The 24,651-nt window shown below is 44.5% G+C and overlaps 1 long non-coding RNA gene across 6 annotated transcripts in view; it reads left to right on the forward strand.

Moving 5' to 3' along the window:
• LOC127491474 (uncharacterized) overlaps positions 1 to 24,651 on the forward strand; it is a 244,838-nt gene that overhangs the window by 154,332 nt on the left and 65,855 nt on the right. For 3 of the 6 annotated variants that reach the window (XR_011378960.1, XR_011378956.1, XR_011378961.1), the window contains exons 5-6: positions 15,773 to 15,923; positions 17,684 to 17,749. This is a non-coding gene — a long non-coding RNA (uncharacterized lncRNA). Of the gene's footprint in view, positions 1 to 15,772; positions 15,924 to 17,683; positions 17,750 to 17,918; positions 24,114 to 24,651 lie in introns of those variants that run through there. The other 3 variants (XR_011378959.1, XR_011378965.1, XR_011378958.1) reach the window with 3 other exon arrangements.

Genomic DNA, 24,651 nt, shown 5'->3' on the forward strand with positions numbered 1-24,651 from the left:
ATAGATTAAAGAGACAAAAAAACCACACAGCTGAATCTACAGTCCGTCGTTATTGCTACGGAATAGCCTTACATAAGAGGTTCTTTCCTTAATTGATGTAGAAAAAAAATTCTACTGACTGAACTTCCTATTTATAACATTTAAAATGGATTTCTATAACAGACAAAAGTCAAATATGGTGAGAGATTTCCAACAGAGACAAGGGCTACGAGCATGGTAGTTTCTGGAGCTTACATCTGTGTCTGAAGCATCACCCGCAAAGCTCTCCTGCGCCCCGTGCGGCCTCTGAAATCCCCGCTGGTGTTTGTATTCCACCTCTGAGTCAGACTCGCTGGGATCCCTCAGGGTAGACAAGCCGCTGTCGAAGCAGCTCTTGGGCAGGCTGTCAACTTCACAATTCATCCTGTGCATGGGATCGCAGAGGGCCAATGAGTCACAGTCCTCATCCATATAGGAGGAGCGGGATGACCTGGCGACAGAGGAGGAGACCGCTTGACCTGAGTGCTGGCAAATCTCAAGACTGCACAGACAGGCAACAGCCAGGATGGAGTCAGGAAGATCAAAATTCTCACTTTTGCTGAGAGCCAGGATGGATTCCATGATTAAGCATTGGGGCAATAACACTAGGTCACCCTATGCAAGAATCAATTCACACAAAGGCCCTCAAATCAAACACTCATTAAACAAAGCTGTTAAAAGTCACCTTCTTTGTGTCCTCATAGAAAAAGTGCCCAAGATGTAAGTGCAGCCTCAAGTTGTGTTAATAAATGTGTACATAGAGTATGTGAGCCTTTTAATGTTAATGGAGGGTCACAACACATTCTCAATCATGAGTTAAGATTTCCGGAGAACACCTCAAAGGGCATGCTAAGAACCCAGGCGGGACAGGCAATCACGACTGTGTGAGACTCAAAACTATTGGATATGAAGATCGGGTTAGTCAGCTTAGGTCTGAATGGTTTCCCTCTTCACATACTTAAAGGGCTGACACGTGTAGAAGAGCCCGTTCTCTTTCAGGTTGCACAAGACAAAATAGAGCCAAGTAGTAAATTTTTCTGGAGGTCATATTTCTTTTTTTAAAATATTATTTATTTATTCGAAAGGTAGAGTTACTGGGGGGTGGGGGGTGGGATCTTCCATCTGCTGGTTTGGCTGCAATTGCTCGGGCTGGGCCAATTGAAGTCAGGAGTCTGAACTTCAGTTGTATCTCCTGTGTGGGGCAGGGACTCAAGCACTTGGGCATCTTCTGCTGCTTCCCCAGGCACCTTAGGAAGGAGCCGGATCAGAAGTAGAGCAGCCAGGACTTGAACCGGTGCTCATGTGGGATGCCAGCACTGCAGGCAGTTCAACCTTTTGCTCCACAACGCCGGCCACTAGGGGTCATGTCTCTCACCAACTCGGTGAACATGCTGAACAATGGGAAACGTGTGGTACTGAAATGAGACGCATTTTCTGACACTCGGTGTCTACATATAGTCTGGAAACACCCCGAGAAGAGATGTTTCACGGGAGATGTCTCAGACAAAGGCTAGACCTCCTGACTACAGATTCTTGCATTTGTGAAACTGCAATTTTATGAGTAAGGGAAAAATTAACACCAAACAATAAAATTCAAAGAAATTGCATTTACATTTGCTTTTCCATTTTGTTTTTGTAAAAATCTAAGTTTATACTTAAGCAACATTGGCTATAGCTTATTTAGCATCTGCATCATCCTAATAGCATGCAACATGGAAAAGGTAGAATCAGCAAGGTACTAGGTCTGCAAGTGGGAGAAATAAAAAGAAATAAATATGCCTAGAATTTATTTATAAATAAGAATATGTGCATCTCAGACAAAATCACATTTGTGGGCCTGGGTCAGTGGTGAAGCAGGTTACTCCACAATTTGCAATGCTGGCATTCCATATTGGAGCACCTATTTGAGCCCAGCTGCTCTGCTAGTGACTTGGCTCCCTGTTAATGTACCTCGGAAAGCAGCTGAGAATGGCCCAAGAGCGTGGGTCCCTGCTACCCATGTGGGAGGACCAATTGGAGTTCAGTCTCCTGGCTTCAGCCTGGTGGTCCAGTCCCAGCTGATGGGACCATTGGAGGAATGAACCAGTGGATGGAAGATCTCTTTCTGTCACTCTGCCTTTCAAATAAATAAATAAAAATTTTTTAAAAATACATTTGTGCCTTTAGCAAATGTTTAATATTCACTGAAAAGGTGATTCAACCACCATAGTCTCAACATTTTTTTGTTTAATTATAAAGTCTTTATTCTGAGGCAGGAATTTAATATCATACCTCAATCTATGTCACTGGATAGGAGTGTGTAGGGGTGTGTGTGGGGATATGCGTGTATCTGTATACATTTTTTGCTTCATTTATGAAATTCTCCTGAAATGGTTTAGGTTAGTTTGTAAGGCACATAATAACACCATTCTCAGAGTACAAACTGCTCTAGCTCCATGTGTTCATTACTGATTGAAGCTCTTTTTATCCCCTTAACCTATCTGCTTTTCTTTAAAAAGATTTAGTTATTTATTTGAAAGAGTTAGAGAAAAAGAGGAAGACACACAAACATACAGAGAGAGAGAGAGAGAGATCTTTCATCTGCTGGTTCAGGTTCACTTTCCAGATGGCTGCAACAGCCAGGATTGGGCCAGGTCAAAGCCAGGATCCTGAAGTTTCGTCCAGGTCTCACACATGGGTGACAGGGCCCAGGTACTTAAACTATCTTCTGCTGTTTTTTCCCAGGCCATTAGCAGGGAGCTGGACAGGAAGTGGAGCAGCCAGGACATAAACCAGCACACATATGGGATGCAGGTGTTACAGAAGGAGACTTTGCCCATGAAACCACAAAGCCAGCCATCCAATTGTATTCTCAATAAGGAGTGAAGGAGTGAAATCCTGATTTGGGGGATCACCCCCATAAATATCTGACTCTTAATTAAAAATATAAGTACAACCAGACTCTCTCAAACTCAAATATTTATCCTTTTAAAAAAAGTAGGCCATTCAAATCTTCCCTGAGAATATTTCCATGGCAATTAACTATGTTAAATAAAAAAAGTTATATTTTTACTAGAGAGCTTTCAAAAACACAAAACTCACACAAATTTGAAAATTAAAACCAAATAAAGCTATAAAAACAAGAAAATTAAATGTATAACATATTTTCAAGTTTTCGTACTAGCACCAAAATTACATTGAATTAATCACCCCCTAGAAAGGAATATCAGCACAGACCACGGTGGGCTCTAGGCATGGTGGGACATGATGAACACACGAGTGTTGGGTCCCTGCCACTCCGAGGAACTGGTGATGTGACGTCATCCCTTAAACTCTACCTTGGAGGACCTTGTGGCCCAGTACTTACAAGCCTTATTCATGGTGTCTATTATTTTCAAAAATGCATCATAGTGAAATTTTTAAGATAATTTTTGTCTCTCCCCCATTCGCGGAGGAACGACACTAAACCCTGCGCTGTTCCTTTTGCCCGGCCCTTCCTTGGTTAGCTGCTGGTCCCTCACTCATGGAGGAACGACGCCGTCTGGGGTTAGCTGCCGGCCCCCCCCCCGTCCCCGCCTCCGCGGAGGAGCGGCACACCACCGGCCGGCTCTCTCAGGGGTGCCTCAGATGTTTGCCTCAGATGTTCCTGGTGCATGTTGTCTCTCTCCTCCTTTATAATCCTCTTCCACCAATCCATGCTCTGCTACCCACACGCCGAGCACGCTGCTCTCCTCCAATCAGGAGTAGGATCAGCTCCCGCAGTCCATCAGTCAAATTGGCGGGGCAGCTGCGCAGAAGCTGTTTACTCCTCTCCCAGCGCCATAATGTGGGAGAGAGCAGATACATAGAATTAGTCTTAATTCCAGTAACTTAGTCTAGTCTCAGTTGCTCCCCACAATTTTGAGTTACATACCTTTCTCACCTATTTGTTTAGAACTGATCTTCAATATTACTCCAGAAATATTGAATCATACCTACCCATTTTTAAAAATCCATTTTGCTCAATAAAAAGAGTGCTCAGTTGCCTATAAATCAATAAGTCATCAAAGTTTTTTATTTAACAGATCACCAGGGGCTGGTGCTGTGGCATAGCAAGTAAAGCCACCCCCTGTAACACCAGCATCCTATATAGGCACCAGTTCGAGACCTGGCTGTTCCATTTCCATTCCAGCTCTCTGTCTATGGCCTGGGAAAGCAGCAGAAAATGGCTCAATTGCTTGTGCCCCTGCTCTTATGTGTGAGACCTGGAAGTTCCAGGCTCCTGGCTCTGGCCTGGCCTAGCCCCAGCTGATATGGCCATTTGGCCACTGAACAAGCAAATGGAAGACACCTCTCTCTCTCTCTCTCTCTCTCTCTTTCTCTCTGCCTCTCTGTAACTCTGCCTTTCAAATAAATAAATAAAAAGCTATCTTCCATCCATTGGTTCACTACCCAAATGGCTACAATAGCCAGAGCTGAGCTGATCTGAAGCCAGGAGCCAAGAGCTTCATCTGCATGTGGGTGCAGAGGCCCAATGACTTGGGCCATCTTCTCCTGCTTTCCCAGGCCATAACAGAGAGCTGGATCAGAAGCAGAGCAGCCAGGACCCAAACTGGTGCCCATATGGGAGGCCAACACTGCAGGCAGTGGCTTTACCCACTATGCTGCAGCACCAGCCCCATAAATAAATAAATCTTAAAAAAATGATCACCAATAAGCCTTGCTTTCTGGAATGGCAACTTGACCAATTGCTATCACAAGGATATTAACCACATTATGTTTTATATCAAACTTACCCAAATGAAAATTACTTGAACACTGAGTCATAAAGTTGCAAAGAAATAGAGAGCTGGAAACCTTTCATTTCACTTTCACTTTCATCTGCAAACTTGAGAATCCTACAAGAATAACTTAACTAGGAACACTAGACACATGTGTATACACATATACAAACACAGGAGTACTTTTTAAGTGTTTATTAGTAGGTCTCACGAAATATAGCCCACAAATTCTTCGCTTGATATTGATTAAATAGTACTAAATTCTAACATTTGATAAGTCTATGTGACTCCTTCAGTGTTGTAGCTCGTGAATAGCCACTAGCCAGATTTCTGTTTCAAGTGTTTCCTTTCCCTGGGCACAACTCACAAAACTTTACTTAGACACTTACAGACCATGACAACAGTTTCAAGTTCCTGTACTACGTGAACTGCAACGTCATCTGCGGTAACCTCACAGGCTTCCCTGAAACATCTCCTACAGAATCCACGTCTCGTTACATGGAATTAGGGAATAAAGGAATAGTAGGGCAACAAATGACATCAGAATCGCTTAAAAAAAAAAACTTTACTATCTCTGAAGGATTTTTACTTGTAATTTTTACATGCTTCATGTCTCAGAACTTTAAAGTAAGATCCTAGAAAAAGGAAATTAGAGCCCCAAATATATTACATTATTTTAATTCATCTGTATGGAAATTGACCTTCCTTTTATTTGATCTAGAATTCAAATTAAAAAACAGACAGATATTAACATACCTGTCATAGCCCAGAGGTTGAGGAAATTGACCATTAAATTTAAGACTGCTTCTAGAAATTGTATTCCCTGATGATATGTTATTTACGCGCTGTAATATATAAGTATTTGTTATTCCATGTAAACATTTTTATCTCTCTTTCTCTCTCACTCTCTCTCTCTCTTACACGCACACACACACCATCTTCAAAAAGTCCCCAGAAAATGCATATTATGATAAAAACTAAGCATCAAGCGGAAAATTGCGGCAAAGATAACCAATCTTCTCTCTTTATCATCTAATCTTAAGTCTAAACCCTACTGCATATTCCATTAAGCAGTTCTCTAATTTGCCAGATTTGCTAGGAACCTGGAATACCAACTTCCTTGGACTGAAATCTTTTCAAACCATAGCTCCTATGCTGATGATATCACTATCATAAAGAATATTCAATGTGACTAAACCCATCAACCAGCCTGAAGCACTCTCTCGCTTTTTTTTTTTTTTTTGATTCATTTTATTTGTTTGAAAGAGTTACAGAGAGAGGTAGAGCCAGAGAGAGAGAGAGAGAGGTCTTCCATCTGCTGGTTCACTCCCCAAATGGCCACAATGACCAGAGCTGAGCTTATCTGAATCCAGGAACCAAGGAGCTTCTTCCAGGTCACCCATGCGGGTGCAGGAGCCCAAGCACTTGGGTCTTTTTCTACTGCTTTCCCAGGCCATAGCAGAGAGCTGGATTGGAAGGAGAGCTGCCGGGACTCAAACTGGCGCCAATATGGGATGCTGGCAACTGCAGGCTGGGGCTTTAACCCACTGCGCCACAGCGCCGGTCCCTCTCTCCCTCCTTTCAAGTGAGCAATATTTTATTTCTGCTTCCATGAGATTTTCCATGGAAAATCTTACACTTGTTCTTACACTATCCATCTGCATACATCTTAACTTCCTATCACATTAAACACTCAAGGCGAAGCTCATATTTTATACACCTTTCTTTAGTTTTCTAAACCATCTAACAAAAGACTTGGTTGATGTGGAGGCATTTATTTCTGCAGCAGGGTAACATTTTTTTTTTAATTCGGAAAATATATTCTTTTGCTATTCTATGGAAAGGACTTCTCATTATAAGGATCTACATGAAAGTATTCTCTAAGAAATTAAATTATTTTCATCCCCTTCAAATTATTCTAATACTAGAAGGACTGAACTGCATCATAAAATGAGATAGTATACCAAGGATTTGTTGAACTTGCTGTAGCTGTTTTCAAGGGCACTCCTAAGACCATCGTTACTGTCATGAAGCTTCCGGTTTGCTGTGCTGCAGAGTAAAGAAACAGATAATGAGTAAATGTGGATCGCTATCTCCACTACTGTTCCACATCTGGCCTTCAGAAGGTGGAATCGCTCACCCCCTTTTGCAACTTCCTACCACTTCCCTTCAAATCTCATTCATCGAGATCCTATTCTTTATTCAAAGTACAACAACTTAATTGATTTGTTATCTTTCTTTGGAGGGTGTTTTAGGAATGAACTGGCAATGCTGTGGACCTCGGCAGCTCAGGGAGCCCCCCGGATGCCTGAGCCCGAGGGTCGGCTCTCCCACTCCGGTAGCCGGCGCGGATGCGGTGTGACATCATGCTTTCTTTGTCCTCCTGGCTACGCCTGGCCTGGTGCTGTTCCATCAGGCACTGTCCTGTACCAGGTAAGCAGGTTCGTGTTGATCTCAGACAACTTCGGGCTCAGACCCCAACACAGGAGCTTGCTTCCTTGTGACGTTCTGGGCGTGAGCTGCCCCTTCTACACGGGAGGACAACAGCGGGGTTGCGGCCTCACAGAGCGGCTAATCTTCCCTTGTTTCAGGCCACTTCACCCTTCAGAGCTCGACTCTGTCCTCACTTCCTCTGGGAACACATGGATGCCCGTCCTGGAGAGGTCAAGGCCTCCCTCAGGGCACAGGTGCCTTTCCTGTACCTCACCTCTCCCATTGGCATTGCATATTTATGTCTGAACACGTGACCAGTTTCTGTTTCCCTCCCCAAATGAGCTCCATGCAGAGGAAGACCTTTCCCGCCTCCCTCCTGCTTGTGGTTCTTGCCCTGGCTCCTGGAATACCTGACCTGAAAAGGTGCTGACTGAGAAACCTGTTACCCGAAGGAATGAAGAAGAGAATCCCAGGATTGTTGTAGTAACTGAACGCCACAGCTGGCACAGGTAAGGCCTAAGAAGCGTTCGAAACGTAACAACAACAACAAAAATTCTGTCAAGCCTGACTGTGATTGGTTTGAAGGAACTTAAGCAAGAAGAAAATACCGCCTTGGTAGAAAATACAGACAGCAGATGGGGAGGTGGAGGCTGGGCGGGCCAGGCCCTCAGAGCATGAACTCGTTGTGACTTCATTATGAAGTTGACAGAGCAGGGGTAATATTTCTACATAGCCAGAAAATAAGAAAACCTAAGAAAGACAGGCTTCTAGGGGCCGGCACTGTGGCGTAGTAGGACAACAACTCAAGAATGACGGCAGAGGCACACGTCTCGCACGTACCAACGTGAGAAGTCTGGCCGACTCTCGACGTAAAGAGCAGCAGAGAAAGCTGAGATGAGGGCCATTACTCTTTACTGAGGAGTAATGCAGACATCTGCACACATCAGCAGACTTGCAAGGAATTTCAGGGAAGAATACGCTATTTCTTGCATTTGAATAATTTACTAAGGATTAGAAAGATCACAAACCTGGCAGATGCACGCAAGGCACTGTAGTGAAAGAAACACACACTGACCTGTGAACCCAGACTCCAAATAGGACAACTTGTGTTGTACGTGGCATGTGTTTTATTAACAAAAGAAAAGTGGAATGCAAGTGTAATGAGGGTTTTATATGAGAACTTACTGCAGTATTTCAATTTGCCTCTCAAGATTATTTCGATCTTCTGTGTATTCTCGGATTATTTCCAGATCCCTGTAAAATTATATTGTATGTTTGAATGAGAATCAGGTGTCAAGTCCTGCCTTCCTTGCACCTACCTCCCAGGCCCTTGCTTACCTTTTCTCAAAGATGTGTGTCCTTGACGCTTGTCCTGCCTTATCTGTGCTCCTGCCCTGTTCTTCTGTGACATCAGCAGCCTCTCCTAAGACTCCACAAGCACACCCACACCCCGTGCGTCCTCCTGCCAGGTTCCACCCTCCTCTGCCACATTCAGCACCCAGCGGCCTGGTTATTTTCCTCACTGGAACTGAATTCTGAGCCCCAGGTCTGCTCCTGACCTCCCCGCCCCTTTCCACAGGCAGGCGTGGTATAGCGTCCCTTCATTCTTCTGAACTTCTCTGCCCACTCCAAGCCTTACAGAAACTGACTTTAAAATGTTCATGGAGGCCGGCGCCGCAGCTCATAGGCTAATCCTCCACCTAGCGGCGCCAGCACACCTGGTTCTAGTCCCGGTTGCCCCTCTTCCAGGCCAGCTCTCTGCTGTGGCCCGGGAGTGCAGTGGAGGATGGCCCAAGTGCTTGGGCCCTGCACCCCATGGGAGACCAGGATAAGTACCTGGCTCCTGCCATCAGATCAGCGCGGTGCGCTGGTCACAGCGCGCCAGCCATGGCGGCCATTGGATGGTGAACCAACGGCAAAAAGGAAGACCTTTCTCTCTGTCTCTCACTATCCACTCTGCCTGTCAAAAAAAAAAAAAGTTCATGGAAATTGAATTAAAATATAAGTTCATTTTGGTCCAAAATAATCTGAAGTCCCTACACTGAAGACAAATGTGTATTATTTTAAAAGGTATGCATGGATTTCAACTCCACTTGGTTTCTCTTTTCCTGTGACTCTGTCCTTTCCCTAACTTAACCTCACCCCTGCTTTTCCTCCTCACCTCACCCAAAAACCACAGAACCAGGCTTTCTGGGATCCCCAGCGACTCCAGTTTTACTGCCTCTGTTGCTTTATTATGGAAGCCCTGGGCCTCTTCCTCAAACTGCACTCAGAACAGGTGTACTCATTGTCACCCAAAAGCCCCACTGCTCAGCAGACAAACCCCATCACCAGCTTTCCAAAACTCTTGGGCTTCCAAGTGTATGCACAAAAACCTGTCCATTTGCATCCTGGATGGTAAAGCTAAAACTTCTCGACTGGCTGTAGGAATTCAAATTCCTTAACCAAAAATTCTGGGCCCTTATGTTATAGTCTTAAACTAACGTTTCAACTATTTATTTCTTTACATGTTGCCTTCCGCTTCAAAATCTCTCTTTCTGTTCAGTGGCCTGACCACCTCTCTCCAAGCCAGCCTTATCCTCCCCTATGTTCTTGCCCTGGCTTTGGCTGTTGCCTCACCTGGAACACTGTGACACTCTGTTTCCCCAGGTGTAACATGTGCACGCTGGAAGTGCCTCTCCCCTAGGGTGCTGGGGGTAGAAGGAGTTACACCTGCCTGGCTGAGCACAGCTGCTGGCCATGGCAGTGCCACCAGCTTCCTGCTGCTGGTGCTGCCCTCAGGGCTGCTTCCTCCCCACTTGCCCAGCACAAACCTGTTCCCCAAGTCTCTGCTTTTAAAAAAATCCTTCAGCTCTTCTAAATGGAAAGAAAACTCTTCTGTGATACCACACCAATAAAACCCAGCTGTGACCCTGTAGGTGATATTATTTCTGAGACCGTTCACGTCTGTAACTTTGCTTCTTTCAAATAAACTTAAGTTTTCAAAAAGCACAGACCACACCTTTCCTTTTTTTTTTTATTTACTTCAAACTCATAACTCCTTTTCTAGCTCAGGGACATGTATATAGTAAATATTTAATAAATGCTTTACTGTTTTCTGTTATAAGACCTTAATTCTGGCCAGCGCCGTGGCTCACTAGGCTAATCCTCTGCCTTGCGGTGCCAGCACACCGGGTTCTAGTCACGGTTGGGGCGCCGGATTCTGTCCCGGGTGCCCCTCTTCCAGGCCAGCTCTCTGCTGTGGCCAGGGAGTGCAGTGGAGGATGGCCCAAGTGCTTGGGCCCTGCACCCCATGGGAGACCAGGAGAAGCACCTGGCTTCTGCCTTCGGATCAGCGCGGTGCGCTGGCCACGGCAGCCATTGGAGGGTGAACCAACAGCAAAGGAAGACCTTTCTCTCTGTCTCTCACTGTCCACTCTGCCTGTCCAAAAAAAAAAAAAAAAAAAAAAAAAACCAAACCAAAAAAAAAACCTTAATTCTGATTAACATTTGTGGAAAAAAGAAGTAAAACCTATATTTCCCCCCAGTGTACATGTACTGAGAAACACACATATATAAATGTCAATACATTCTATACTTATATACCCCTCTACAAGCACCCATGTATACATACATTATATACATGCGTGTGTGTGTGAATGTAGCAGGGGTTATTTATGCCATACTGCAAAATGAAGAAATTAAAAAATAAAAGTACTTGCCTAACAAATCTCCTTTTCCCTTGTTTATGTTTTATGTCAGGATTCCTGCCTGCAAAGAGCTTTAATAAGCACCGACTCTTGACATTTTAGCTTTATTCTTCTAGCTCCCAGAGAATTCAACCATTTTACTAAGGAAGCCCTACACTGTCCTAAACAGCCAATAATTAAACGAATTAATTTGTCCCTTTAAAATAATTGAAAACATAGAGAACTAGGAATTGTGACACTGAAAGCAAAATAGAAAGTATGAATTAATGCTATAACTAGTACTCAAACAGTATTTTAACACTTTATGTTTCTGTGTGGGTGCAAACTGATGAAATCTTTACTTAATATATACTAAACTGATCTTCTGTATATAAAGAGAATTGAAAATGAATCTTGATGTGAATGGAAGGGGAGAGGGAGCGGGAGAGGGGAGGGTTGCGGGTGGGAGGGAAGTTATGAGGGGGAAAAAGCCATTGTAATCCATAAACTGTACTTTGGAAATTTATATTTATTAAATAAAAAAAGACCATATAAATAAAGTTAATGGGCAATCCTTTAATCTTACAGAACTGAGATTCATACACACAGATGATCAGCTCAGCAAACACTGCACCCAAACTGAAAAATAAAACGCAGAGTTCCCTACCTCTCAGAGCTCAGACTCTGGTTAGCATAATCGCTCTCAGAGCGTCTAATTCACTCTGAAGGAGGCTATGCTTGTCTATGCTTCTAAAAGGTCTTTTTAAACTTTCTGATTTTCCTAGAGAAAAGAAGAAGTACAAGATACTAGATTTAGTGTCTTTAGCCTGGGAGAAATGAAGTGAAGTGAACTGGATCCTCCCACATATCACTCCCACTTTCCCATTGTTCCTGAGATCTTACTGCTCAAAGAACTGATTGCCAATTCATAGTAATTTCAAATTATTATAAGTTATTACTTTATCAAAAATCTACATCCTCAAGACCATTCTTCAGTTTTTTTTTTTTTATATAATTGACATTAAGCACCAAACTACAGTAGAGGTGTTAGGAAGTTTTTAGGCAAATTAACTGAGATGAAACCTTTGAACACCTACTTAATGAGAGCTACAAAAGTAATTTTACATAATCTGTGGAATTAACAGTAGCTATTATAAGATAGACTGTTTTTTTTACAATAAATCCTATGACATTAACATTGTAAGTTTTGCACTTAAAAATAATTCAGTATGTTAGGAAATTTCTATATTTTTCTTTAAAAAAAAAAAAAAAAGACCCCTAGAGGCCTCTGGTTCAAGGTGGTGGACTGAACACATGATTTTATTTTCTCCTTTCTGAAACCGAATTAGCACTGAAATACCAAAGGAAATGGATGTTAATGGAAGAGGGGCTGATGAACAGTCAAGTGACTTAGACACATTTCTGGAAAATGGAAACTGGATGGAAATGTCCTTCCAGGGAAATCCAAAAGTGTGCTGAAGGCTCTACCCCAGAACACAGAAGACGGCAAGCGGTTGGCTGCACCCAGAGGGCTGGGATCAGAAGCAGAGCTTCATTTGTAATACCAAGATACTTCTCCTGGCCTTTCCCCCAGCAAGAACAGCAGCCGGCAGAATCGACTCCAAAGACAACAAGCAGAGCTTGTCGTTTTAAAAGGGAATGAATGACTCCCATGAAGAAAGCCGGAGCTTCTCTCTGAATATCCCTGCCCCACGCGTGCTGTATCTGGGGCTGAGAGCCAGCTTCACACTGAGCTCTCAGAAAACACCTCTCAGGGGAGAAGCCTGGAGGTAAACAGGTTGTTTGGTTGCAAGGGACTCCTACACTAGTTCCCTAAAACAACCAATATAACCTTTCCCTTTAAACTGTGAGCAGATCACAGAGATCATCAAGGATTGCCAGGTATTTAGAAAACAAACAAACAACAACAACAACAAAAACAATAAGAGAGAGAGAGAGAGCCATAGAAAGAGAGGGAGAAAGAGCTACAAAGACCTAAATGAACAAATTCCAGAGGAGTGGACTGTATAGACAAGTTTTCAATAAATTGTGAGGGGCATGCAGACATATTCAAATATTAAAAAATTGAGAAATTTTATTTCTCACACACCCTTTCCGAAGAATGTCCCCTAGGGATGTACCATACCAAAATGAGGATGAACACCCAAAAGAAGAAAAACTGTGACACAAAAGTGTTACAATTCAGTGAAAGACCCAATGAAAATAAGTTCAGGGACGACATATGGGTATCAAGTCCCAATCAGTCCTGTTAAGAACTGAAATGTCATGGATTTCAAAATTAATATTTCCAGGGAGAAAAATAAAACAAATTTCACGAATTGGGAAAAATAAATAAGAAGTCTTAAAATATCACTGATATCATGAAGACGGTACAGTTTTTTTAAAAAACTTATTTACTTTATTTGGGAGGGGGGAGGGGGGATTCACTTTCTCTCATCTGCTGGTTCACCTCCCGAATGCCCTCAACAGCCAGGGCTGGGCCAGGCCAAAGCACGGAGACAGGAACTCCACCCAGGGCTTCCATGTGGGTGGTAGGTACCCCTGGTATTTGGGCCATCACCTGCTGCCCTCTAAGGGGCACCTTAGCAGGAAGCTGGAACCAGGATATAAATGAGGGCATCTCAACTGTTATGCCAAATTCATACCTGGTGGTTTCTCCGTACAACCAGAAACCAATAACCCAATCAGAAAATCTAAGAAAACCAAGTAACTCTTTAAGAAGTCATGATCCAAATATAAAGGCAACTAAGATGCATCAACATTTGGAACTGCTACGGAATACAGGGAATTCACTTGACCAGACTTTGGAACACTCTTTTTTTTGTTTTGTTTTGTTTTGTTTTGTTTTGTTTTGTTTTTGTTTTTGACAGGCAGAGTGGACAGTGAGAGAAAGAGACAGAGAGAAAGATCTTCCTTTGCCATTGGTTCACCCTCCAATGGCCGCCACGGCCGGCGCACTGCTCTCATCTGAAGGCAGGAGCCAGGTGCTTCTCCTGGTCTCCCATGGGGTGCAGGGCCCAAGCACTTGGGCCATCCTCCACTGCACTCCCTGGCCACAGCAGAGAGCTGGCCTGGAAGAGGGGCAACCAGGACAGAATCCGGCACCCCAACCTGGACTAGAACCCGGTGTGCCGGCGCCGCAAGGCGGAAGATTAGCCTATTGAGCCACGGTGCCGGCCTGGAACCTTCTTTTGCGTCATATAGGGAAAATGAGTGGAGAAGAAGAAATACAAGCCTACGACCTAGTACCAAAGGTCATAAAAAAGAAAGTGTTCGTTACTTACTTTAAAATTTTGGAATCAATCTAAAATCAAAGTAAAGAAAATAAGAGACAAACAGATGTAAATGTTCTCAACTCCAGCAACAGAATTAAAAAAGATATGGTCAGCAGAAGATGTAAAAAGGCTGGAATAGAAAAGTTGGAGGGAGGGCAGGGCAGTTACATCCTTTATAAAAAGCCTGGATGCAAAAGAGCTGAGGTGATAAGAATGGCATTTACCTATGCGTGGGAAGTCTTTATTACTTTGAATAAAAAAAAAAAATAACAGCATTCACAATGGGTGGCATATCACTGAGGCCAAAACCCAGCATAAATAATACCTTTGCTCACAGACATTTTAAAGACCTTCTCTGACTGGCCTATTAATTTCTCTTTAAACTTCTGTTCCTGGAACAGTGACATAGCAGCACAATTAAGTTTTTGTTGTCTAACAGGAAATGTAAGTTAAAAAAAGTGATTCTTACCATTGATAAATCATAAATTTGGTTTTTTAGTGCAGTCACATCTTCCTTTTGACTTTTGTGTTTTGATAGTTCTTCAAGCTGAAAGAGCAAATGAAAGCTGTTGAATTACAAATTCACTTCGGATTGCTTTGGATAAGTGTAGGGGTATCCTTGAATAAAGATACGAAAATCATAGAAATCTTAAATTTTCAACATATACTATTTTGTATATTACTAACCTACATAAAATGCATAAGGATTTGTAGGTTTGTTTTAAATAATTAAGTATTTATAAAAGATTTAAGCATTAAATGGATTTTCTTGAAAACAACTGAAAGGCCATTTTTGGAAACCACTCAACTAGTAAGCAATTCAATTCTAGCTTTTTTCACTTATGTTCCATGCAAGTCTGAACCTCTGTGTTCAACTTTATAAATTGCATACTTAATATTTCTTGTTCTGTGTTGTAAGTATTTAGGAATGTCTTACTCTCCCTTCTAAAGTGGAAGACTTTTTAAAAGCAGAATTCATGTCAGATTCACCTATGTTTTCTCCATGGCAAACTCAAGAAGTGCTTATCCAATCACTGAAATCAAAACCTGTGCATGACATGAAGCTAGACACACACAACACAATTATATAAACACACAAGCACTGGGGCTGGCGCTGTGGCCCAGTGAGTTAAAGGCCTGACCTGAAGTGCTGGTATCCCATTTGGGCGCCGGTTCCAGTCCCAGCTGCTCCTCTTCTGATCCAGCTCTCTGCTGTGGCCTAGGAAAGCAGTAGAAGATGGCCCAAGTCCTTGGGCCCCTGCACCCATGTGAGAGACCAGAAGAAGCTCCTGGCTCCTGGCTTCAGATCAGCGCAGCTCCGGCCATTGTGGCCATCTGGGGAGTGAACCAGTAGATGGTTCACTCTCTCTGTCTCTACCTCTCTCTGTAACTCTTTCTTTCAAATTAATAAAATAAACCTTTAAAAAAATACACAAGCATTGCTTGCTGGTTGGGTCATTAATATGTCTGGAATCAGCTGTTCAGGAGCACTTATAACATGGAAAACAGAAAATATCTCTCCAACAAATAGCTCACATTCCCTGGGAACTATGTGGACTTGGGGTGTTCATTTATGGAACATTTATGCACTGATCACAACGTTCCTGTATTTCATCAGGTCTGAGATCTTTGACACTGGACTTCACCTTGCCACATACATCAACAAAAGGCTTTTATATTCAGCTGTGTCTCAACTGCTATGCGGCTGACGGTAACCGAGAAGAGCCAATGATTTCAAGATGCATTATGACTTCAAAGTAAAAAAAATTGTGAGTTCTTGGGGTCACTGCTGTGGCAAAGTGGGTTACGCTGCAGCCTGCAACACCAGCATCCCATAATAGCACTGGTTGCAGTCTCACTGCTCTACTTCCAATCCAGTTCCTTTCTAATGTGCCTGGGAAAGCAACAAAAGATGGCCCAAGGAGTTAGGCCCTTGACACCCAAGTGGGAGACTCAGATGGAGTTCCAGGTTCCTGGTTTCTGTTTGGGCCAGCCCCAGGCTTTGCAGCCATCTGGGAGGTGAAACAGCAGATGGAAAATCTCTCTCTTTTTTACTCTCTCTGTAATTCTGCCATCAAATAAATAAATAAATCTTTTTTTAAAAAATGGATTTCTCGCCGGTGCCGCAGCTCACTAGGCTAATCCTCCGCCTTGCAGTGCCAGCACACCAGGTTCTAGTCCCGGTTGGGGCGCCAGATTCTGTCCCGGTTGCCCCTCTTCCAGGCCAGCTCTCTGCTGTGGCCAGGGAGTGCAGTGGAGGATGGCCCAAGTGCTTGGGCCCTGCACCCCATGGGAGACCAGGAGAAGCACCTGGCTCCTGGCTCCTGCCATCGGATCAGCGCGGTGCGCCGGCCGCGGCGGCCATTGGAGGGTGAACCAACGGCAAAGGAAGACCTTTCTCTCCGTCTCTCTCTCACTGTCCACTCTGCCTGTCAAAAAAAAAAAATGGATTTCTCAGAATAAGTGGCATATGTTATTGGCAAATGTAATCAATTTCGGTAAACTTTTTAGGGTTGTTTACACCCTTTAACATACTGTCATAAATCATCTTACTGTTTTGCATAAGAACCACATCAGGCAGGCACGAAGTCTAAGTATGAAAGCACAAACTGCAGTAAGACAACTCCACGGGGTACTGGCTGTGTGACTTTGAAGAAGTTGCTCAACCTCTCTGGAACTCAGTATCTATAAAAAATAGGATATTTACACCTTCCTGGGAAAAAGCTTGAAGATTAAATTTTATAAATTATAAAAGGAGCTTAACAAACTATAGTTAATGAAATGCAAGTTATTGGGCCGGTGCCGTGGCTCACTAGGCTAATCCTCCGCCTTGCGGCGCCGGCACACCAGGTTCTCCCATGGGAGACCAGGATAAGCACCTGGCTCCTGTCTTCGGATCAGCGCGGTGTGCCATTGGAGAGTGAACAAATGGCAAAAAGGAAGACCTTTCTCTCTGTCTCTCTCTCTCACTGTCCACTCTGCCTGTCAAAAAAAAAAAAAAAAAGAAATGCAAGTTATTGTGGTTGGGCAGGACAGTTCATCATCAACCCCTTTTTTACAGATAAGAAACTAACAACGGTCAGAACGGAGCTGCAGGCAGAAACCGTTACAGGTTGAACAAGGACTCAGTTCTCATCAGTTATTCCCGACTCACAGCCTCCGTTCAGAGCCGTTTGGTTTTCACCATAGATGACGTCAGGGTAGCAGGGCAAGAAGCTCTGTGTCTCGTATTGCATACACTGTGTTAGTCTAAAGATCCTGGAAGCCACAGGAATAAGTAAAACCAGTGACTTGCAGAATCTGTGGCTTTGGCACAAGCAGGAGACTGGGCAAAGTATATAGGTATGAAAATTCAACATAAAGTTGACGTTGGTGACAATTTTCCAAGAAGGCTGTTGGGGAGAATTCTTAATCTTGCCAGAGGTTTAACTCAGAATAGTTTGTAAAATACAATTCATTGTCACTCAGTCTTACTGTCACATTCAGAACCAATTGTTTTTTAATTACCTGTTTTCATTTTAACTACTAGGTATGCAAACAGCCCACGTGTAACAATGGAGTGGAATACTGTACTGGAGACAACTTGTACCAGTGGGTGAGCATCTAAGTTAGCATCTCTTCCCAGCCTGCATTTAGTCATGTCAACTTGGTAGTGTGAAATTAATAATGGTGGGAGTCTTTTATACCATGGAAATCAGCAAACTTTAGAAATTAGCAAACTGTATAATTGCAAATCCCTCTCATCTCTCTGCATCCCACTTCAGAGTCACTTGTTAAATGTCTGACAGCACATGACTGAATGAAACCGCCAAAGCCCAAACCAGATCACGCCTCTGCGGATACCTCAGCAAATTCTTCCCTGTCTCCGGCTGATCAGGAGGGGTCCCTGAGGTCTGGGGCTTTCTTCTTAAAGGAGCAATATGCATTATGTGACTAATATTCACAGACGAGCTATCAGTTAACTGGGAGTAGGGGAACAGAAGCGCACGACCAAGAGAGACCACACACTGTCAAGAAGTGTGCAGTGTACTTGGCAAAGGGGACTGAAGGGTACCTGGTTGATGCAAATGAAAGGAATCAAAGTGGGGTTTGATGGACAACTCTTCAAGGGATCAGAAACATTTTAAAATCTATGGAAAAGCTAGGTAGCCTCTGGAAATGGAGGAGAAACTCAAATGCCCTTAAAAAAAATCTTAGTAAGAAGTCAGCTTGACTCTACTTATTCTGTCTGCCATCTCAATGCAATTTCAAATGTTTTTAGTCATTGTGTGAGACACACGTTGATACTGAGGCTGTTCCTGAAAGTTTGGCTGCTACAGCCTTACCTTGTTTAGTTCTTTTATTGTCACCTGCAGATCCCCTACTTCTGTTTCCTACTGACATCTGAGATCAGTGAGAGCTTCCTAAGCTTTGCATTTTTCCTACAAGAAAAACAGAAATATTTTGTTGATTTAAATAGATTCAACCCTTAAACAGCCTTCAATACTCCGCAGGTGAAAACATTTTGCATCAAATGAAAGCTGACCTCAATTCTCCTACCTGAAGGGAGGGAGGAATAGGAAGGGATGATAGATAGAAACCAAATAACTTTAAACATGCAGGAGTTCTGGAGTTGGAGCCTGCAAAAGTGAAAAGAACTGTAGAATCCCCACAACCTGCATCCATACATCACCCTGGAGTGATAACTCTGAGACCATACCTACATTGTGATAAAGGGTAATAGCACACCAGTTAAGTAATGATTACTACTATTAGTTAAAAGATATGGCCCACCTAAGAGCTCCAATATGTGCCTAAATCGTCATGTCATTAGGACTCAGGAAGGTATAGTTAGTGGACGTGCCCTTTTTCTGAGAGTGCATGCTTTATCTGAAATCAAATCCTATCATTGCAAATTTCTATGTAAATGTGTCCCCATAAGCTGGTTTTTCTTCAATATGTCCCTTCTCATTTTTCTCTTATTAAACTGTATAATTGCAAATGCCCTGTTCAGAATTCAAACATCTTTATGTTTATAACCAGTGAAATCTCATGTATAAATATTCACTGACATATCAAGAATGGCCCCATGGACACGGGGACATTGCAAATTGATATTCTAGTGGGGGAAGACAGAAAACAGAGATGACTTCAGGGAATGATACTAAGAAAAACCGGAGAGATAGGGCAGAAAACGGTCTGAGGGGGGTGAGGGTGGGTACCTCCCCCAAGGTGCACGATCCCACTTGTTGCAGGAGGGGCTCCTACTGCCCTCTCACTGGCTGTTGAGCCTGTGCAAGCTGCTTATCTTCCTTGCATGCCTCCATTTACTTAATGGGTTATTATGAGGATCTATTAAATAATCCAATTAAATACTCCTTGACAATTACATGCTCCATATACGTTCAAAAAATCTGTGTGAAATGCTTAGTAGAAGAGCAATGGTTTCCCTACTGGTACCCTTTTCTAAAGTGGCTATCTGGGGGTCAGCACCGTGGCTCACTTGGCTAATCCTCTGCCTGCAGTGCCAGTATCCCATATTGGTGCCGGGTTCTAGTCCTGGTTGCTCCTCTTCCAGTCCAGCTCTCTGCTGTGGCCCGGGAGGGCAGTGGAGGATGGCCCAAGTGCTTGCGCACCTGCACCCACGTGGGAGACCAGGAGGAAGCACCTGGCTCTTGGCTTTGGATTGGCCATTTGGGGGGTGAACCAACGGAAGGAAGACCTTTCTCTCTGCCTCTAACTCTGCCTGTCAAAAAAAATTAAAATAAAGTAAAGTGGCTATCTGGAGTTCATCCAGCTTTGCAAGGGAGGCAGGTAACAAGCATTGCCTACTCCCATAGGTATAGGAAGACAGTGAGGTGCTAACTTAGGCAGTTTTTCTAGCTTCAAAACAGACCTGGATGCAAGTCTTTCCACCCAGATGTAACTACTTTTACCGTTTAAAAATACTTTATTAAAAAATGAATAAAGGAAATGAACATTCTGTAGCTTATTCCAGTTCCAATCTGTACAAGTAGATGTGGGGGTGAGATAAGAGGTTATTGCAGCAATGAGGTGAGAAATGGTGGTGGCTGGGAGAAACTCTTCACAGATTTGAGCACACTGCTCTGGAGGGAATATTTTACAATTCCTGCAATGAGACCAGAACTTGTCTGATACCAAAATCAGACAAAGACATTAAAACTACAAGCCATTACCTCATGTGAGTTCAGATGTAAATATGATAAATAAAATTCAGCAAACTAAATTCAAGAATGTATATAAAGGATAATTCATCATGGCCAACTGGGGCCTATCTCAAGAGCACAAGTTTGTTTTTACACCCAACAATCAGTCAATGCAATTCAGCCAACATAATTCAAAACAAACTCTAAAAACAGAAAAGAAACCTGGTCACTTTAGTAGACACAGCAAAAGCACCTGACAAAACCCAAGACTTATTCCTGATTAAAACAACAACTGCAATGACTCTCAGTGAACTAGGCACACAAATATATATATTAATATAGGGGATTTATGAACACACCCCTAACATCATATTTATTTATTTATTTTTGTTGTTTTTAACTTTTATTTAATGAATATAAATTTCCAAAGTACAGCTTATAGATTACAATGGCTTCCCCCCCATAACATCCCTCCCACCTGCAACCCTCCCCTTTCCCACTCCCTCTCCCCTTCCATTCACATCAAGATTCATTTTCGATTCTCTTTATATACAGAAGATCAGTTTAGCATACATTAAGTAAAGATTTCAACAGTTTGCACCCACATAGAAACACAAAGTGAAAAATACTGTTTGAGTACTAGTTATAGCATTAATTCATATTATACAGCACATTAAGGACAGAGATCCTACATGAGGAGTAAGTGCACAGTGACTCCTGTTGTTGACTTAACAAATTGACACTCTTGTTTATGGCATCAGTAATCACCCTAGGCTCTAGTCATGAGTTGCCAAGGCTATGGAAGCCTTTTGAGTTCACCGACTCTGATCATATTTAGACAAGGTCGTACTGACTTTCTTGTAGTAGCTCTTTGTATATTATGGATATAAGTTCCCTTTTTTACATAAGGACTGGGTCCCATTTTATAGGTATAAAAACAGCTGTAAAACTGTACAGTTTAGGTGTAAAAACTGAGGTATAAAAGCTCAGACTGAGACAGAAAGTGAGAAGGTGAAAGTGAGTGATACGCCCTGGGCCCAGCCATTCTGGTCACTACAGCATCCTCCATGTGGCCAAGTCTCCTGAGCAGGCCTCTGTGGGCTAAACTGTTCCATACATGGCACATGGAGTGGAGAGGAAATTGTTAGGACCGTAAAGCTGCCGACAGTGTTCTGCCACATGGGCCTGCTGTGTGACTAGCTACTCCTGGTCTTTTTGTCTTCTGAGCTGGTGTTGTCCTCTGTAATGGGGGATTCTGAAGCCTCCCTCATGTGGTTGTTGAAAGGATGGTGCATTGGGTGGATTAACATCCCCCAATTTTTTTCTTCCCAGGAACCTTTGTGTTTGACCTTTGTTGGAAATGGGGACTTTATAGATGTACTTCATTAAGAATCTCAGGATGACAACACCTTTTGGGTAGACCCTAAATCCAATGAGTGCTGTCCATATGAGAAGAGAGGCCAGTTTCAGGCATGTGATGCAGTGGTTACGAGGCTACTTGTGTTGCCACAGCCCTTGTTAGGGTGCCTGTGTTTGAATTTAATTCCAGCTACTTGTTCATATGTACCTGGAGACAGCAGTGATGGCTCAGGTAGCTGGCCCCACGCCACTCAAATGGGACTTGGAATCCGTTCCCAACTCTACCTTCAGTCTGGCCCATCCCTGCCTTTCAAGAGCTTTAGGCAAGTAGACTAAGAGATGGAAGATCTCTGCCTGTCATTCTTTGTCTCTGTCTCTCTCCAACTCTCAAATAAATGAAAATGAAGGTGTTAAAAAATAAGAGGATCCATGAAGACACACAGAGGTAAGATATTCCCATGGAGACGGAGGCAGAGGCTGGAGTGATACAGCTAGAAGCCAAGAAACACCAACAGCGACCAGAAGTAAGCAGAGGTGAGGAATTCCTCCTGCAGTCTTTTTAAGGTGGAGTGACTTTGATAACACCTGGCTTTTGACTTCTGGCTTCCAGAATCATGAGAATCAGTTTCTCTTATTTTAAAACTTATTATGGCAAGCTTTTATAACTGAATGCATTTGGCTAAATCATACCACTAGCAAAACGACAGATTGAAATCTAGAACCTGGTGTTTGTTGTCCCCACTCTGAACACTGAGTCGCCCTGGCAGTAGGAAGGGTCCATTGGCAATTTAGGTGTTTTGTTTTTGTTTTTGTTTTTGTTTTTTTTTTGACAGGCAGAGTGGACAGTGAGAGAGAGAGACATAGAGAAAGGTCTTTCTTTACCGTTGGTTCACCCTCAAATGGCTGCCACAGCTGGTGCGCTGTTGCCGGCACATGCCGCTGAGCCGAAGCCAGGAACCAGGTACTTATCCTGGTCTCCCATGTGGGTGCAGTGGCCCAAGGACTTGAGCCATCTTCCACTGCTTTCCTAGGCCACAGTAGAAAGCTGGATTGGAAGTGGAGCAGCCGGGACTCGAACCGGCGCAGCCGGGACTCGAACCGGCACCCATATGGGATTCTGGTGCTGCAGGTGGCAGCTTTACCCGCTACGTCACAGTGGTTCCCTTACATTCTCTTGATATCACAACCAAAGCAGCAGTAATTGAAGAAAATGAGAATCTCTGGACACTGCAGGAAGGGGTGTTGGCATCAGAGGTGGAATTCGTCCTTTGGGAGACTGAGTTGGGGGGAATGAGAGCCAGCCCAGGGCAGCCTTAGTCATGAATGTTTGTCTGAAGTTAGTGAGAGGCTTGCACACAAGGCACCCGTGCTGGTGTCAGGGAACAGAGCTTAGTTAGTGGCTTTTGAGGTCCTTCACAGGGCCGTGCTGGTCTGGGGACACTGCAGAGCCTGTCTAGGGTAGGAGTCAGGTCCTGAGAGCCCCTGTGAGGCCGCCCAGGTTCTTTCCTCCCAGCCCAGGATGCCTTCACAGAAACTGCAGGGGCTGCGAAGGGCCTCAGCTGCCCCCGTGTGTCCCAGGAGCCAGCCCTTCTCTTGTCTGCCAGGAGGCCTGTGTCAGCCACTGCCTGTGGTCGACTGATGAGCAGACTCGTGCTGGCCCGCCCTTTTCCCGGCCTCTGGGACAGCATGGGGCCGCCTGTTAGGACCAGTGAGGGCCACCCCCAGTGCTGCCCAGGGCACAGAGCCGTCGAGGACCTCCTGCAGTGCTGAGGTCCCCCTGTGAGGAGTCCCCCCTGGTGAATGACAAAGCACAGCCCTTGGCTTTGGCGGCCATCAGTGCTGCTCAGTTTGTCAGCCTCCATTTCCCCAGATGCTGCAGCCTCTTTTCCCAAAGCCAGCGCTTTCCACCTCCCCAGACCCACACTGAGGAGGGACCAGGCCTGCCAGGAGCCTGCTTCACGGGAGCAGAAAGGAGCCCCCTCGGGAGGGTGCCCTCTCCAGGCTCAGTTCTCGAACTCTGCTCCTGGGGCCCTCGTCTGACAGCTCAGAAGCAGCTCCCAGGAAGACATTTATAGGACACAAAGGACAGCGGGGCTCCGGAGGACCCAGAGCAAATGAGGGCTTGTGTGGGCGGTGATGGTGCGGGGCACTAGCAGCCTGGGTAGAAGTGTGTGAACCCGGAGGGAGACGTCGGTCAGGCCGCTGTGCAGCCACGAGCAGGCATCCCCGTCTGTCTTGCCTCACCGTCCACTCCCCACTGACGCCAGGACAGAGGGCAGCAGAGCAGAGACGATTTCCAATGTAACTTCCTTTATTTACACAAACAAAGTCCCAAAGGGATGATTCCACACTCTTGCCCCAGGTCCCTCCACCCGGGGCTCCTAGAGTCGCCCTCTTGTGGTGAGGAACAGCAGGGTCAGCACTTTGGGTGCAGGGCAGAGTTAGGGTCCATGTGCTTCAGGGTGCACCTGGAGGAGCTGCTCCCAGAGCCCTGGCGCCACCTAGTGGGCTGAATGGTGCTTCTTCCTCCTCCTGGTGACCAAGTGGTCATGTTTCCTCTTCTGAGCCTGGGAGTTTCCCACAGAGCCCAGAGCCTGGGCCTGCCCTGCAGAAGCCCTGAGCTGAGGCACTGGGCAGGGCTTCTTTTTTGCAGGGCCCTGGCCTCCCTGCAGAGCTTGCTTCCTGGACTTTGCAGCATGTGGGAGGGGTCCCCTAGGGTCCCTTCCATGGGTAGACAGGGGTTTTGGTGCTCTGCAAGGATTCCCAGCTCCAAGGCAGGGCAGGTCTTCAGCAGAGGCCTCGCTCCGTGCAAAGCCCAAGGGCAGCAGGTGGTGCTGGGAGGCCAGGAGGAAGGAGAGACTGGGAAGTTCCTCCTCGTTCTCACTGGAGTTGTCCAGTGGTGCGTGCGAGCCCCCAACAGAGGGTCCTCCTCTGAAACTCCTGGCATCTTTGGTGGCCCCCAGTGAGGGACACTCCCGATGTCCACTAAAGA

Source organism: Oryctolagus cuniculus, chromosome 1 (genome assembly GCF_964237555.1).
Source record: "Oryctolagus cuniculus chromosome 1, mOryCun1.1, whole genome shotgun sequence".
Taxonomy (NCBI): domain Eukaryota; kingdom Metazoa; phylum Chordata; class Mammalia; order Lagomorpha; family Leporidae; genus Oryctolagus; species Oryctolagus cuniculus.